Here is a 13,781-nt window from a genome sequence, read left to right as displayed (position 1 = left end):
TGCCTAAGTATTTTGGGGTTATTTGGTTTTCATAAGATGACTTATACACTTAGACGGAGAGAGTACTTTAAAATGCATTGGAAGGATAAAAATACACTTTTTCTGAATAAATTTTGAATGCTAAACGAACCCTTATTTGAGGACGAAGGGAGTAAACAATACAATCTGCCTCCGAAGATGTAACTGATGCCGTATAGTCCCGTATTGCAGAATTGTTTTATGGTTCCACCTAAAAGAATTTTGCGGGAAGTGATGCGTCCCGGAAGAACAGATCTCGCAAAAGCTTACTGCTAACTTAAAAACTTGGATAAAACATAATTCCCGCCACATAGTTCATCACATAACACACTGGAGTTCATCACATGCATAGATAAACATAGATCTAGCCGCAAGAGCGGCGGCGGCTCAGTGCTTGATGCAAGGAAGAACGCCCCCACCGACTGGCGGCAAGCATGGGCGAAGGCGTGCTCCTCCTTGGCCGCGAGCCTCTCGGCGGTCCCTGCTTCTTCAGCCTCTACGACACTCGCTGCGACAAGGAGCTCCGCGTCCGTCCTACGGCAAGCCACGGTGTGCGGGTAGAGCTCCTCGTGGAGCCGGTTGAAGTAGGCCCAAGCTGATCGCTCGCCTCTGCAGAAGAGGCGGCCGTGCTGCAGTGCTTGCTCCGACCGCCAAGCATCGACAGGGGGGGGGGGGGGAGCGGAGGGAGCTCCTGGCCTCCGTGCCACCATGCAAGATCTTGCGCGGCGGTGACCCGCCACGACCACGGCCTCCACGCCTGCGTGCGGATCCCACCATCGTTCACCGAAAATATCTCTCCGCCAGGTGGAGTCGCTCGCCGGAGTTAGAAAGGGAGGCAGCGGAGAAGAAGGAAGACGACGAAGAAAATGAAGCAGAAACCCTAAATCGTGCGTGGTCTGGTAGATATAGCGGCCGGGAGCGGTTTAACGGTCTGCTTGTATAATTTTTACGGGCCGGACCAAATATAGCGGACCTGTTTCGGACCGCGAAACACACAAAAACGCTATATTGGTCCATATTATGCGGGCCGGCCGACGAGGTTATAGGGCATCAGTTGCTCTAATAGCGGAGACGTGGGCACTAGAATCCGTAGCCACCCATGACAGACGTGGGTGATGGAAGTGATGGTCATGCGTGCGAATTCGTTCATCGCTAAAACCTTGTCCAGTGTCTCCTCTGACCGTGAGATGGTGCTATAGCGAGCTCTTGTTTGGCGTCTCTTCTGTCTGATACTATGTCTTATGGTCTGGACGGCATATGTCGCACTAGTGTCTCTTCCAAAGAGGGCCGCGTTTCTAGGCACATCAAGGGCCCTTGTGTTTCTGCCCTAGATAAGTAAGTGGTTGCGGGGCCTTGATGGTGTTTCCCCCTCACCCCACCCTCTTCCTCCTCAAGTCTCACCCAAGCTCAAGCCCTCTCTTCTCCACTCAACCCTCCTTCCAATACTTTCAAGTCAGTGGCATGTGTCCTTGGACCCGGTCCCTTTTTCGTTCCTTGAGGTAGTCTCCTTCATCTCTCGAGTTTTTACTGGTTGGATTTTTGTATTTGGATGGCTTTGTTCACGTGGATCCTAACCCTAGTTGTGAAGATTTCTCCCTAATATAATGTTTGTGATGTTTAGTAATTAGTATGGTCGGTCCAATCTCTTATATCACTAAGCTCCCTAGGGGTGGAAGCCCTAAGAGTCAATTGAGGCGATCAATTTGCTGGGTGACCGAATTCGACTTGGTCTTGCACTACTGTCATACGATGCTATTTGTGGAGGGGCTGGGCAGTGAGAGGAGGTTGTGGGCTAAGGCTGGCGGTGAGGGAAAGGGTGGGCCTTTTGGTAAGCCTGGTGGGCGGCATGGCGGCTGTGCGTGGCTCCATATGTGTCGAGTGGGCGCATCTGGGAGGGTTCTGGGGTGTTCGGCGCTGTCGGCTTGGGTGTTTCATGTCGTCGACGTTGTCATGGAGGAGCTCTGGCAGTGCCCGCGTTCATGCTCTTCGATATCCTTGGTCCGTCTATGCGCCGCTAATGTCGGAGCCTTGGAAAGTTCCAATGTGCACTCGCCGTGGATGCATTTGCGCCTAGCGGGAGCCTACGGGCAACCCGTGAGACCACCCGTGAGGGTCGGAGGTTCAATACCTCCAGCGCAGCGGCAAACTAGCTCACTAGTGTCCACGCCACCGTGGCATGCGCGTTGCGGGAGGTTACAAGCAAGCTACGAGACCAGCAGCGGGGTTGGAGATCCAGTACCTCCCACGCGTTGGCATCCACACTTGGGTGCGTGGTGCATTCTCACACTGCCCAATTGCGACTTCAGCAAGCTACCAAACGCCTCTCCCGTGCGCTCCTGCTCAGGGAGACAGGTTAGCGTCTTGGCACTACTCTGTCTCTAATTGATTCTCACGTATGGATTCTTTCTCTCTAATTGGTTCCTGTACTTAGCAAGGGCGTGTACTGATTGATTCTATGGTCAAGGTTTTCCATTCGGGATTCTTATACTAATATGATTTGGCAAAACTTTATCATGATATGAGTACTTGCCTTTTTCCTGTTTTTTCGGATGCTTGTGAGGGCTGAAAAAAATTTGTTTCAAGATTTCTTCTTATTTTTTAGAGTATAATTTGTTGTTGATGGAGGTTGCAAGGAGGAGTCAACCGCCTCAAGTTGCTTCCCTCAGGAATGGGGTGGCGTGGTTCACCGTCACGTTGCTCGCCATCGACATTGCCACCATGAGCTATGGCCACTGGTGTCGTACGACGAGTCAACGGATCGAGAATCTCTGGGTAATGCTAATGGGGCACATGCGAGATGCCACATACCATCTTCGTGTGCCCCAGCAAGGTCTTTACTGCCTTCGTTGAAGGCGCCTGCCGGTGTCAAAACCGGCGGATTTCGGGTAGGGGGTCCCGAACTGTGCGTCTAGGCGGATGGTAACAGGAGACAAGGGACACGATGTTTTACTCAGGTTCGGGCCCTTTTGATGGAGGTAAAATCCTACGTCCTGCTTGATTGATATTGATGATGTGGGTATTACAAGAGTAGATCTACCACGAGATCAAGGAGGCTAAACCCTAGAAGCTAGCCTACGGTATGATTGTTGTTCGTCCTACGGACTAAAACCATCCGGTTTATATAGACACCGGAGAGGGCTAGGGTTACACAGAGTCGGTTACAATGGTAGGAGATCTACATATCCGTATCGCCAAGCTTGCCTTCCACGCCAAGGAAAGTCCCATCCGGACACGGGACGAAGTCTTCAATCTTGTATCTTCATAGTCTTGGAGTCCGGCCGATGATGATAGTTCGGCTATCCGGACACCCCCTAGTCCAGGACTCCCTCAGTAGCCCCTGAACCAGGCTTCAATGACGACGAGTCCGGCGCGCATATTGTCTTCGGCATTGCAAGGCGGGTTCCTCCTCCGAATAATTTATAGAAGATTGTGAACACCAGGATAGTGTCCGGCTCTGCAAAATAAATTCCACATACCACCGTAGAGAGAATAATATTTACACAAGTTCAATCTGCTGACGTATTTTGTGGCGTGACGTCACACCACCACCAAGCCTTTACTCGAATTGTTTTTATTGTACCACCTCAGCGCGTTTAGCGAAGCGGTTTCCTTGGCACGTCTTGTCGAAGCAGAGATCGTGTTCCCCTTATTCCGGGATTCCCATCAATACGGACGTGGGTAACCCAACCGCGCCATTGATTGCGGCGCTTGGGAGATAAGCGAGTTTTATCAGGCCGGTGGGGACGCATGGTTTCGTCCGCCCATATAAGGGGATAAAGATCCACCCTTTTACCTACGCCTTCTTCCTCCTTTGCTTATCCATCTCCGCGAACTCGAGCTCCAGCGCCCAAGTCCGCACATCTCACCTCAACCTTCTCCAACTATGTCCGGAGCGGGAGGCAAGTGGATGGCCTCCTCCGTTACGGAGGGGCACATCAAGAAGCTGCGCAGCGCCGGATATCTGTCCAGCGACATCGCGCACCGGCTCCCCGACGAGGGGGAGCTCATCCCCACCCCCAGGCCCCATGAGAGGGTAGTATTCCTTTCCCATTTCCTCCGCGGACTGGGCTTCCCACTCCATCCCTTTGTCCGGGGGCTCATGTTCTACTACGGCCTGGATTTCCATGATCTGGCCCCGAATTTCATCCTCAACATCTCGGCGTTTATCGTCGTGTGTGAGGCCTTCCTCTGCATCCAGCCCCACTTCGGCTTGTGGCTCAAGACCTTCAGTGTCAAGCCGAAGGTTGTGAAGGGCAGCCAAGCGGAGTGCGGAGGCGCCATGGTGGGCAAGATGCCCAACGTTACTTGGCTCGAGGGCACCTTCGTGGAAACCATTAAGGGGTGGCAATCGGGGTGGTTCTACATCACCGAGCCGCGTGACCCTAAATGGGCAGCGGCCCCCGAATTCAGATCTGGCATCCCCATACGGCTCACCTCCTGGAAAGAGAGTGGCCTGACATGGGGTGATTCGGAGGAGCTGACCGGACTCCAAGCCTGCATCCAAAAGCTAGTGAACAAGAAGCTCAAGCTTGTCAACGTAGTCCAGGTCATGCTCATCCGCCGGATTCTCCCGTGCCAACAACGGGACTTCAATATGTGGGAGTTCGATTCGGCGCAGCACCAGACTTTGAGCAGGCTCTTCGACACTACGTACGAAGAGGCCTGGAGGGTGCTGTTTAAGGGCGCCGAGGCTCCCGCATCCGCTACCGAAGATCGCGGATTCAGCTCGCAGCGTCCGGCTAGCGAGGTAAGCGATTTTACCCTTTACGGGACACTTGTTTTCCATAGTTTGACTCTATGCGGGATCTAAACTCCCTCTCCTTTGACAGGACTGGCTGAAGAAGGCCGAGCAGACTAACTGTCCGGCCCCTTTGCCAGAAGACCCAGCGGACGCCCGCTTAACGGGGCTGCTGGTTCCGGCACCCCACGTGGTGCCGGAGAAGAAGGCCAAGAAGAAGGCCACGGGCACTCGAAAGAGTTCCCGTTTTCAGGTGTCATCGGACTTATCGTCCGGTGACTCCGAGGCGGACTCCTCCCACGAAGGCGAGGAGGAGAAGAAAGAGGCCTCTCCCCCAGCGGGGGGAGGGAAGAAAAGGAAGGCCTCCCCAACGAGGGAGGCCGAAGGGTCCAAGAAGGGAAGGACTCTTCCCCCGGACTGCTCTGCCAACGCCGGCGACGACGACGAGGATTGGCCTTCAAGGGCCAAGCCCCTGGCGAGATCGTAAGTATCCGGACTCCCGAATAACTTCATGATTTTTCTTTTCGCCACATGGTGTCTTTCTAATGCCGCATACAACCCTGCAGTCCGCCCAAGGATGATCTTCCCGCTTCGTCGAGCGGGTCCTTGGGTGCGTCGGATATGGATTCCCTTCCGACCGCCTCCACCCCCCGTGATGCGGACGATGCCGAGGTGGGATCCCGGGAAGGGACCCGCCAGGAGGAGGAGGCCCCGGAGGTGCCGCAGGGCAACCTCCCGGACTTTGCACCGGACTCCGCACCGGAACCTGTAGTGGCTCCGGAGTCCGGCGGGCGGCCCCTTCGTAAGAAGGGCAAGACCGTGACGCCGGCGGCCTCCGTCCAACCGGAGGCGCCGGATAGCTTGCTGGAGGCGCTCAACGGCGCTTCCATCAAAGAGGAACACCGCACCGTCATGAGTGCGGTGATTCAGAAGGTTCAGCTCGCCAAGAGCGGGCTGACCGAAGCCTGCAGCAGCCTTCTAACAGGCTTTGAGGTAAGAATTTTGATATATGTAAAATAGTACCGCATAGACAGTAGCCCCTGATGCTCGGTTCGGTGTTCGGAAAGAAAAGCCGGACTGAGGATCTAAAAAGATATACGCAGGAGTCATAAAAAATATGTCAATATGGGATTGCAGGCTGTGCTGCTGACCTCTGCCGCACTGACTGCGGAGGTCAATACTTTGAAGCAAAGCCTCGAGCGGTCCGAGAACGAGCTCGGCCGTGCCAAGAAGCAGCTCGAGGACAAGGAAGGTGAGTAACACCTTATTAAAATTGTACCTTACAGAAAAGGATTTGGTTGCAAGAAGAATGACAAGGATAACGTGGGTATTGCAGGGGCCACGAACGAGGTGGCGACCCTGAAGGAGGCGGTGTCCGCGGCCGAACGTAATGCGGCCGCGGAGCGCACCGAGCGAGAGAAGCAGGAGGCGCGGGTGGCGGAGGTACAGCAAGAGCTCCAGGCTCTCGTGGAAAAACATGAGAGTTTGGAGCGCGACTCGAAGACTCGAGAGTCCGAGCTTGCATCGGCTCTTGAGAGTGCCAAAGCCGCTAAGGCCGAAGCCTACAAGGCCCTCCAGGAAATCGAGGCGTTGAAGAAAATAGCGGCGGGTAAGGCATTTTTCATGCAAAGCAAGCATGTGAGTGTGAATTACCTATCACTTACCCGAATTCGGAGCTCTCCAGGAGCGTTCGCAGATCTGCCCCGCAGCGTGTCCGATGCTGCCGCTTTCTATAGGGCCGAGGAGGGGAGCTCGACGGAGAAGGTCTTCTGGTCTCAGTATGCTGAGGCCGGACATCCGGTGCCCCTTAGCGACCAGCTGAAGCAGCTGGTCGAGCTCCACAAGGTGGCCGAACAGGCCATGAAGGGCCTCATAGTTCGGCTGTGGCCCAAGGAGGCCATGCCTGGGAGCTACTTCGGCCTGGTGCGGCGGCTGGTGGATGCGTGTCCATGGGTTGAAGTCATCAAGCACTCCGCCTGTATTGAAGGTGCCCGTCGGGCCCTTGCCCGCGCAAAGGTGCAATGGGGCAAGATGGATGCTGAGAAGCTTGTGACGGACGCGCCACCGCCGGGCAAGGAGTATCGCACGCCCGAGATGTATTATAAGAGTGTCCTGAAGGGTGCCCGCATTATTGCGGGTGAGTGCTCCAAAGATGTAATATTTGAGTAGACTCGCATTTTGTTATCCTGTGCGCTGAAAACTTTGTTCATATGCGCTAAGCAACGCTTGTTAATTTAAAATATTACCTTCTGTGCGGCCGTTTATCAAATCTGAGAGATGGCAAGTCGTCGGCTTCAGCCCCCATGCCACGAGTGCTGGGGTGTTCGGGATAAATTTGAGCACTCTTGTTCCCATTTTTGGGTCCATCTAGGGAGGCGCTCAACACAACGAACGAGGCAACCGGACTTATAATGCTTGAACACTCTCACTTAGCCATAGAATTCTATAATTTTAAATTTCGGCGAAGCCCCTAGTGTTCGGAAGGCCGAATTTGGGGCGCTATCCACGCCTGGGCCGGACAAAGCCGGTTCCTCGCTCTAAGCGGCATAAGTCTTTAGGGACTCGAAAAAAACCTCTCGAACAGCGACCGGCTCTCGCCTCATCATGACGGTCAGTTTTAGCTTTCTCCACTGAGGCGCTCGCCCAGCTCAACTGGGGCGCAATCGCAGTGGTTCTCCCAGTGCTACCTTAGCCGATACAACGGAACGTAAGGTACCAAAACATGGGAGCCGGGCAAACCCAACTATTGACCCAAGACATGATTCGGAGCCGATGCATATAATGCTATAAGTTCGGGGTGCCGCACTTGTGAAAGTGTTCGGACTTATCACACCATGATGCGGGAAACATAAGCCCCTGGTGTATTTAGCCGTACCAAAGTGTACGGATGCAACATGTCATAAATGAACATATGTATAAGAAAGAAATGCAATTATAAGCAAAAAGGTGCTGCATTGTTTATTCAAGAAATACTGCCGTGAATGCAGAACGATACAAATAGTGCGGTAAGCAAGGGATGGGACTATTAAACATGTCCCCCTCCAGGGGTAGGCTGCGGAATGGTGTATAAAACAGATTTAATGCTCGTAATGGAGACCACCTGGATATTCGTCGTAGCCTTTCTCCTTCCCAGGCTGTTGCATCGTGAGTTCGGCAGGTCTACTGCCGGACAGGGCCTCTGATGAACGGAGTCCTGTGGGTAAAAAAAAGAAAAGAGAAAAAAAGAACGACACACTTGAGAGCCCCTGGTGTGGTTAAGCCGCATTCTGGGCCTATCGTGGTCGTGCCCCTCCCCCTATGCCCATGGTATCTCCAGAGCGTAATGATGTACGCGAAGGACCAGTCTTGCAATTTTGCAGGGGCTGGGGTTGGGGCCGCATTGCTACGCGTGCTCGGAACGTGCCAGGTGGTCTTGTTGTAGGTTACTCCGGGCGCGTTTAGCCGTGTCCGGTCGCTTAACGGCCGGACTCGAGAATTGCCTTAAGAGGCTGCACTGTACTTCTGCCGCGAGAGCCGCTGTATGTTCCTCCGTTCGGAGAGAGCGTTCAGTGTTTCCGTTGACCGTGATGACTCCTCGAGGGCCTGGCATCTTGAGCTTGAGGTATGCGTAGTGCGGCACCGCGTTGAACTTTGCAAACGCGGTACGTCCGAGCAGAGCATGATAGCCGCTGCGGAACGGAACTATGTCGAAGATTAACTCCTCGCTTCGGAAGTTATCCGGGGATCCGAAGACCACTTCCAGTGTAACTGAGCCTGTACAATTGGCCTCTACACCTGGTATGACGCCTTTAAAGGTCGTCTTTGTGGGTTTAATCCTTGAGGGGTCTATGCCCATTTTGCGCACTGTATCCTGATAAAGCAGGTTCAGGCTGCTGCCGCCGTCCATCAGGACTCTGGTGAGGTGAAATCCATCGACGATTGGGTCTAAAACCAATGCGGCGAATCCGCCGTGGCGGATGCTGGTGGGGTGGTCCCTTCGATCAAAAGTGATCGGGCAGGAGGACCATGGGTTGAACTTCGGGGCGACTGGCTCCATCGCGTATACATCCCTGAGTGCACGCTTCCGCTCCCTTTTGGGTATGTGGGTTGCGTATATCATGTTCACCGTCCGCACTTGTGGGGGGAAACCCTTCTGTCCTCTATTGTTCGGCGGTCGGGTCTCTTCCTCGTCATCGCTATGCAGCCCCTTGTCGTTGTTTTCGGCAATTAGCTTGCCTGCCTGCTTGAATACCCAACAGTCCCTGTTGGTGTGGTTAGCTGGCTTTTCGGGGGTGCCGTGTATCTGGCACGAGCGATCGAGTATTCGGTCCAAATTGGACGGACCCGGAGTAGTTCTTTTGAATGGCTTTTTCCGCTGACCGGGTTTAGAGCCTCTGAATCCGGCATTGACTGCCGTATCCTCATTATTGTCGCCGTTAATGCGGCGTTTGTTCTTGTTGCGACGCGACCTGCCATTGCGGTCCTTGATATCCGGACTGCCAGAATTTTTGCTGAGGTTGTTGCTGCGGGCTAGCCAGCTGTCCTCTCCCGCGCAGAAGCGGGTCATGAGTGATGTGAGGGCTGCCATGGATTTCGGCTTTTCCTGTCCCAGGTGCCGGGCAAGCCACTCGTCGCGGATGTTATGTTTGAAGGCCGCGAGGGCCTCCGCATCCGGACAGTCGACGATTTGATTTTTCTTAGTTAAGAACCGTGTCCAGAATTGTCTGGCCGATTCGTCTGGCTGCTGAATTATATGGCTTAGGTCGTCAGCGTCTGGTGGTCGCACATACGTGCCCTGGAAGTTATCAAGGAATGCGGCTTCCAGGTCCTCCCAACACCCAATTGATTCTGCTGGCAAGCTGTTAAGCCAATGCCGAGCTGGTCCTTTAAGCTTGAGTGGGAGGTATTTGATGGCGTGAAGATCATCACCGCGGGCCATGTGGATATGAAGGAGATAGTCTTCGATCCAAACCGCGGGGTCTGTTGTGCCATCATAAGATTCAATATTCACGGGTTTAAACCCTTCGGGGATTTGATGATCCATTACTTCATCTGTGAAGCATAGTGGGTGTGCGGCGCCTCTGTATTGGGCTATATCACGACGAAGCTCAAAAGAGCTTTGTCTACTGTGTTCGGCCCGGCCGGACTTGCTGTGTCCGGCGCGACGGTTGTCGTCACGTATCATGGGGCGCCCACGCGATCCGTAGATCGATCTTGATTGTCTTGCCTTATCCTCCAATATATCTCGCAAGTCCAGAGCGTTCCCCTGTGGCCTTGTGCTTTTCGAGCGATGCCGGGGTACGGTTCTAGTGGAGGGCCTAGAGGCCTCTCTGTCGCGGCCACGGGGTGGTCGGTCAGCCGTATTGTGCGCTGGTGATGCAGGTTTATATGCCTCCTCCTCTAATCGGGGGAGCAGCTTGCGTTTGGGGTAGCTTTTGGAGGGGCGTTCGAGCTCATGCTCTTCGGCCGCAAGGACTTCAGTCCATCTGTCGGCTAGCAGATCTTGATCAGCTCTAAGCTGTTGCTGCTTTTTCTTGAGGCTGTTTGCCGTGGCCATAAGCCTGCGTTTAAAACGCTCTTGTTCGACGGGATCCTCAGGCACGACAAATTCGTCGTCGTCGAGGCTTGCCTCGTCTCCGGAGGGAGGCATGTAATTATCATCCTCTACCTCTTCGTCTGCCGCTCTCTCATGAGGGCTGGCTTCTCCGTCCTCCTGTGCTGAATCTTGCTGGAGGGGGTTGTCTTCGGCACTGTCTGGGGTATTATTATCTCCGGTGCCGGAATCTCCATTCTTGCTGTGGCGGGATTTAGAGCGGCGCCGCTGACGCCGGCGCTTGGGCTGTTTCTTGGAGGGGTCATCCTCCGCTGTTCCTTCGCCATTCCCATCCTTTGGGATATCCACCATGTATATGTCATATGATGAGGTGGCTTTCCAGTGCCCAGTAGGCGCTGGTTCTTGGTCGTCTCCGGCATCGTCGTCCATACCGTCGATGTCTTCGGAGTCGAAGTCTAGCATGTCGGTTAGATCGTCGACAGTGGCTACTAAGTGGGTGGTGGGTGGGCTTTGAATTTCTTCGTCGTCCGCATCCCAACCGTCCTGACCGCAGTCCGGCCAGGGCTCTCCTGATAACGAGAGATACTTTAGCGAACTCAAGATGTCGCCGAAAGGTGCGTGTTGAAAGATGTCCGCAGCGGTGAACTCCATGATCGGCGCCCAATCGGATTCGATTGGAGGGGTCGCGGGAGGTACGGAGTCCGGCGAGGAGTCCGGCACCTCGGAGTCACGAGCTTCACAAGGGACAAGGCCAGTATTCGGCTCCATCGCCGTAGAGGTTGCAGCCCCCGAGGCGGTGTCTAGCCACCCGTCCTCGATCTGCGCAGCCGGCTCCGAATCGAGGGTCGGAGCGGGCTCGTGTGCGGCCTCCAGGGCACTGTCCGGCTGCAGAGCTAAATCATGCCCATCGTGACAGTGCGGCGCGCTCGGCTGTGGCTCGAATCCATCGAAGATCAAGTCTCCGCGGATGTCAGCCGTGAAGTTCAAACTTCCAAATCTGACCTGACGGCCAGGGGCGTAGCTTTCGATCTGCTCCAGATGGCCAAGCGAATTGGCCCGCAGTGCAAAGCCGCCGAATACGAAGATCTGTCCGGGGAGAAAAGTCTCACCCTGGACTGCGTCGTTGTTGATGATCGAAGAAGCCATCGAGCCTATCGGTGACGACACAGAGGAACTCTCAATGAAAGCACCAATGTCGGTGTCAAAACCGGCAGATCTCGGGTAGGGGGTCCCGAACTGTGCGTCTAGGCGGATGGTAACAGGAGACAAGGGACATGATGTTTTACCCAGGTTCGGGCCCTCTTGATGGAGGTAAAACCCTACGTCCTGCTTGATTGATATTGATGATGTGGGTATTACAAGAGTAGATCTACCACGAGATCAAGGAGGCTAAACCCTAGAAGCTAGCCTATGGTATGATTGTTGTTCGTCCTACGGACTAAAACCATCTGGTTTATATAGACACCGGAGAGGGTTAGGGTTACATAGAGTCGGTTACAATGGTAGGAGATCTACATATCCGTATCGCCAAGCTTGCTTTCCACGCCAAGGAAAGTCCCATCCGGACACGGGACGAAGTCTTCAATCTTGTATCTTCATAGTCTTGGAGTCCGGCCGATGATGATAGTTCGGCTATCCGGACACTCCCTAGCCCAGGACTCCCTGAGCGCCCAACCCATGTAGTTAGGTAAACAAAAAACCCACCATTCCCTTCCGTGCATGCTTCTCTAGTGTGTGATGTTCACCCTTCACGCTTGCTCCCTTTATTGTGTTGAAGCTGCTGGAGGCTTTCTGGAAGATGATATTATGGGCCTAGTCCCTGCACTGGAGTTCCATGATAGAGGGGCATTGGAGCACCTCAGAAATGTGGTGCCAGGGACAGCGATCCCAGCCCCAACCTGAAGGTCACGCCGGAGCTGACTGAGTAGAACAACTTGGAAAATGAGCAGATGTTCGTCATCCACAAGATACTCGATGATAATGACATGTACCTAGGGTAGGGTCTCAGGCCTGACCCAATGCCCTACCCAAGGACGCTACAGAAGAGACCAAGGCTTGCGAAGATAGAAAGAAGGTACCGACTGGAATCACCTCAGAGTGCAATCCACTCGATAGAAGATCCACTAGGATACCCCAATTCCACTCGACTGTCATCATTCACTCGGAATACAAGAACACACTCACATGGCAGAAGACCAAGGGTTACCTTTAGATAGCAACGGTTGGTCATTCATTCCGCCACCTTAAAGGTCATTAAACACGGGCGTTACCAGTAACGTTGGTAGCATTACTCTCTCATTGAACCCTTGCGTAACTGAGGACCGCGAGAGGTCGGCGTACTCTATATAAGACACCCCTCCCCTCTTGCACAAGGGTTCGCACACCTTGTAACTCAACACTCCATTCAACAAAGCCTCCGTGGCACCGAGACGTAGGGCTGTTACCTCCTCTGAGAGGGGCCTGCACTCGTAAATCCGAGTGTACAACCTCGCTGTAGCTAGGCACTGCCCACTCCTACGTACCCCCATCTCTACTGTCAGATTCGTTCCCACGACAGTTGGCGTCCACCTTGGGGCAGGCGTCTAAGCGACTTTCCACAAGGTTGCAATCTTTGATCTCCATCGACATGGTTTCTGGTGGTGGATTGTCCTTGGGTCACGAGATTCGTCTCGGCGCGCTCACCTTCATCGTCGACGATTCGGCCTGGCTCCAGGAATCCTTCCTCGATGTCAAGGTGCTCCCCATTCACAGGGCAGCGCACTTTCGCGCGAGTGCCTGCGGTGTCCTGTTGCAGCAACCATCAACTCAGTATCGGCCCGCTCCCGTGGCGTCATCCCTTCCCGCTGCTCGCTATCGCAAGCAATCTGGTCGCTCGCGGCTCCAGCAGTGGGTGAAGCACGCGGTGGCACATCAGTCGTCCACTCTTTAGATCGCGGTGATCGAGCCTGATGAGTCCCTTTACGGCCTGTTCGATCTGTCAACTGGTTACTCGGATACGCTTTTTGAGTGCGAAAGAAATGACCCCGCGGTAGAGGTCCTCACGGTTGGCTCCCAGCGTAGCCCACCAGGATTTCCCCGCGGCAGCCACGGCGGAAGCGATGGCCTGTCGCATGGCGATGACGAGTACTACCCGCAAGCTCTCACTGCAGAACAAAGAGAAGAACTGCGGTGCAGAGATGAACAGGCTCTCTAGACCCCCATCGTTGGGGAGACCGCCGAGGCTCAGGCTTCAGGGCCGCGCGTGTAGCCACTCCGGCCGAACACACGTGCCTGGAGAATCCCCAGAAGTCACTCGACGACCGCCCTCGCAAATAGATCCCAAGTTCCAGTCGACGACAACGACAATTGTTTCTGACTGGATCTCGAGATGAGTGTCAGGTATACCGAACTCCTATTCAGAATGTTGCACCAGCATCTTGTATTGCAGATTCAATCCAACCATCTCATTCTGAGACTGGGAGAGGCTTGGAGCAGATTCGGGCACTGCTCAAA

The sequence above is a fragment of the Triticum aestivum genome, chromosome 4B (assembly GCF_018294505.1).
Source record: "Triticum aestivum cultivar Chinese Spring chromosome 4B, IWGSC CS RefSeq v2.1, whole genome shotgun sequence".
NCBI classification, from domain to species: Eukaryota; Viridiplantae; Streptophyta; class Magnoliopsida; order Poales; family Poaceae; genus Triticum; species Triticum aestivum.
The sequence above is the reverse complement of the archived record's forward strand: the minus strand, read 5'-3'. Positions refer to the sequence as shown.